Genomic DNA, 4186 nt, shown 5'->3' with positions numbered 1-4186 from the left:
GATAAGATAGAATTAAAATTAAAACAATTAATTAATTAAAAAGAATTTTTGAAAAAAAGAGAGAGGTATTTTCGAAAATTAGAGAGGGAAAAGTAGTTAGGTGGTTTTGAAAAAGATAAGAAACAAACAAAAAGTTAGTTAGTTGATTGAAAAAGATTTGAAATCAAATTTGAAAAGATAAGAAGATAAGAAGTTAGATAAGATATTTTAAAATCAAATTTTGAAAAAGATAAAATTTTTGAAAAAGATAAGATAAAAGATAAAAAGATATTTTGAAAAAGATTTAATTTTAAAATTAAAATTAATTACTTAACTAACAAGTAACTACAAGATATGTGATGACAAGTCAACACCTAACCACCTTCTTGAGAATTTGTGACACTGTGAAGTCTAATGGAGTCCACCCGGATGTCTATAGGCTGTTCTTGTTCCCTTTTTCACTCAGGGACAAGGCATCCAAATGGCTTGAATCCTTCCCAAAGAAGAGCTTAACAAATTGGGAAGATGTGGTGAGCAAATTTTTGGCACGATTCTACCCTCTTCAAAGAATCAACAGGCTGAGAGCTGAGGTGCAGACTTTCAGGAAACAAGATGGTGAGACTCTCTATGAAGCATGGGAGAGGTTCAAGGACTTAATAAGAAGATGCCCACCAGATATGTTCAATGAATGGGTTCAACTTCATATTTGATGACAAGTCATCATATACCCATTTTTCAAGCTAATTTCACTTGTTTTGTTAGCATTTATGCACTTTCTTGCATCCTAAGTAAGTGATTTGGAGTGAAAATGCATAACTTCTCTAAATCAACCAACCACCATAAAATTAATGTTAATTCATGAGGTTTAAGCTAATTTTAATTGAATTTTAATTGATTTATAAGCCTTATGAATTTAGTGATACTTGGAGTGGTTGTTTTGGTTTATTTCAGGTGAAGAAAAGAATAAAAGAGAAAAGCGTGACCTAAAGAAAGCGTGACCCAAGGAGAAGGAAGTGTGGTCAAAGGAAGGGAAAGTGTGCCGCATGCAATAGGGGAGGCAAGCATTGCCCTCCACAAGGGCACACTGCCCTCTAGGAGGGCAACATAAGGGAACTAAGCAAAGAAGGCAACTCTGCCCTGCCCACTACAAGGGCAGAGCACAAATTTGTGCCTTGGAATCAAGAGGAATAAAATGTTGCCCTGCCCTCCACAAGGGCAGTATCGGGCTCACCAAGGGAGAAAATCAAAGGAAAATGTCTCCAAATGCTTGCCACAAGAGTTGAACACGGGACCATGAGGAAACAAGGATCTAAGGTCCATTACCGTGCCAAGAAACCAAGGAAAATTGAGTAGCGTGTGTGCCAGCCGTGTTTCGAACACGGGACATCAAAGTGGGAACACTGCCCTGCCCTCCGCGAGGGCAGGGCAGCATTTTGTTGGTGCATGGATCTGGCGCACCAAGGCTCAATTCTGGCGCACCAAGGCTCAATTCTGGCGCACCATCACGATCCTGGCAGCACCAATTTTTCCTGCCCTGCCCTCCGTGAGGGCAGGGCAGCATTTTGCGCACCAAGACTGCACCAAGCCGCACCAAGCCGCACCAAGGAAGCACCAACACGCACCAAATCCTGCCCTGCCCTCCACAAGGGCAGGGCAGCCTCCTGGGAGCTACCATTTTGGGCCGAAAAATTCAATTAAAATTCCAATTGAATTCATTTCTTCACCAAATCAAAAGCCCATCCAAATCCCAAAATCCAAGAATAGAAAGTGTATAAATAGGAGTTAGTTTGATGTAATTAGGACTTTTACTTTGGACCTTTACATTGAACTTTTAGCTTTGCTTTTGAATTTGGCACTTTCTTTGAGCTTTGAGCTTTTGCACTTTCTTGGAGAAACTTGACCGAGAGTTCAAAGAATTGGGGAGGAGAATTGATCTCTCTTCTTCCTCATTCTTGCCTGAGCACTTTTAATTTTCTTGTTTAGAGTTTTGGGTGTGAAGAGTTGAGGAAATTCTGTCTCAACCTCCATTCAAAATCTCTTTAATCACCTTCTGCATAATTGAATTCAATTTCAATTTCCTTTACTGCTTCTTCTTTTAATTCTTGTTAATTTCTTTGAGTACTTGGATCTGGGAAGGTAATTGAGATCTAGGCTCTGCTACCTAGTCTCTTGAACCCTGAGATCCCAATTTACTTTTGGTTCTACTGTGAACCTTTGCTGCACTTTATTTCCTTTCTGTTTGAATTCTCATTGCTTCTAATTCAATTTCTGCTCTCTTAATTGTTGCAATTTACTTTCTCTTTGTTTAGATTCTGCAATCCCAGTCCTCAAACCCCTTTTATATTCAAGCAATTTACATTTCTTGCCATTTAAGTTACTGCAATTTACATTTCTTGCCCTTTAAGTTTCAGTCATTTACTTTCTTATTCTTTAAGATTCAGCAAGTTTATTTTCCTGTTCTTTAATTTACTGCAATTTGCCCTTCCCCCTTTACATTTACTGTCATTTACTTCCTGTTAAACACAAATCACTCAACCAACACTTGATTTGCTTGACTAAACCAACCACTAAACTAAAATTGCTCAATCCTTCAATCCCTGTGGGATCGACCTCACTCATGTGAGTTATTATTACTTGATGCGACCCGGTACACTTGCCGGTGAGTTTTGTGTCGGATCGTTTTCCGCACATCAAGTTTTTGGAGCCGTTGCCGGGGATTGAAATAGATTGACAATGATTAAGTGAGGTGGAGGTCTAGATTAAGCATTTTTTTTCTTTTCTGTTTCTCTAACACACTAACTGTTTGAATTTTTGCTTAAACTAACTAAAACTTCATTCTAGCCATAGATTGAAGTTTTATTGATTTTCTGGGTCTGTGTGTTTATTGTTGTGTGTTTGTATGACAGGTACAGGAAGATCTTCCCCTGTCCTCTCTGAAATTGACCAAAGAACTCTTCGAAGAATAAGAAGAGCTGAAAGAGGAAAGAACGTTATTGGAGAGGAAGAATCTGAGGAGGAATTCCAAGAGATGGAAGGAGATCCCAATCAACCAGGAGAAGGAGCCAACAATAACCAACAACAACGAAGAGTCTTGGCTTCATACACATTTGCAAATGCTAGGCACTGTGGGAGTAGCATTCTTCCTCCCAATGTCAATGCAAACAACTTTGAATTAAAGCCACAACTCATCACTTTGGTTCAAAACAACTGTTCCTTTGGAGGAGGACCATTGGAGGACCCAAATCAACACTTATCCACCTTCTTGAGGATTTGTGACACTGTTAAAACCAATGGTGTGCCCCCTGACAGTTACAAGTTGTTGCTCTTTCCATTTTCTCTCAGAGACAAAGCCACTCAATGGCTAGAAACGTTCCCGAAGGAAAGCATCAACACTTGGGATGACTTGGTGAGCAAGTTCCTTGCCAAATTCTATCCCCCCCCAAAGAATCTTAAGATTGAAGACTGAGGTGCAGACATTCACTCAAATGGAGGCTGAGAATTTATATGAAGCATGGGAAAGATATAAAGCTCTATTGAGAAAGTGTCCACCAGAGATGTTTACTGAATGGGATAAGTTGCAAAACTTCTATGAAGGACTCACTCTAAAGGCTCAAGAAGCACTTGATCACTCAGCCGGAGGCTCATTACAACTCATGAAAACCACAGAGGAAGCTCAAAACCTCATTGATATGGTGGCCAACAACCAATATTTCTTTGCTCATCAAAGACAACGCCAACCATCACAGAGAAGAGGAGTAATGGAGTTAGAAGGAGTGGATTCAATTCTAGCTCAGAACAAGATGATGCAGCAGCAGATTCAACAACAGTTTGAGCAAATAGCCAAAAGAATTGATGGCTTGCAAGTGGCAGCAGTGAGCACCACAAGCCAACCACCAACCACTTGGGTGCAAAGTGAAGAAACTCAAGAGGAGCAACAGCAAGAGCAAGTCCAATACATGCACAACCAAAATCCTGGAACAAATGAAGTCTATGGGGATACTTACAATCCATCTTGGAAGAACCATCCCAACCTCAGATGGGGAGACAACCACAATCAAAACCAACAATCATGGCAAAGAAACTCAAGTCAGAACAATTGGAAAAACACAAACCACAACCCCCAGCCAAACACTAACCAAAACACATATAGAAAACCACAAAACAACTACCCCAATTCTAACCATTATCCACCCAATAACCACCCAAC

At 39.9% G+C, this 4186-nt stretch overlaps 1 non-coding gene across 1 annotated transcript; it reads right to left on the bottom strand.

The window, feature by feature from the left end:
- Nucleotides 1-554: 554 nt before the first annotated feature.
- LOC130937963 (small nucleolar RNA R71) lies at nucleotides 555-661 on the bottom strand. Its single transcript, XR_009069150.1, has one exon. It is a non-coding gene; the product is annotated as a small nucleolar RNA R71 (small nucleolar RNA).
- Nucleotides 662-4186: the final 3525 nt, after the last annotated feature.

This window comes from Arachis stenosperma, chromosome 6 (genome assembly GCF_014773155.1).
Source record: "Arachis stenosperma cultivar V10309 chromosome 6, arast.V10309.gnm1.PFL2, whole genome shotgun sequence".
NCBI classification, from domain to species: Eukaryota; Viridiplantae; Streptophyta; class Magnoliopsida; order Fabales; family Fabaceae; genus Arachis; species Arachis stenosperma.
This window is presented reverse-complemented; position numbering and strand designations above follow the sequence as displayed.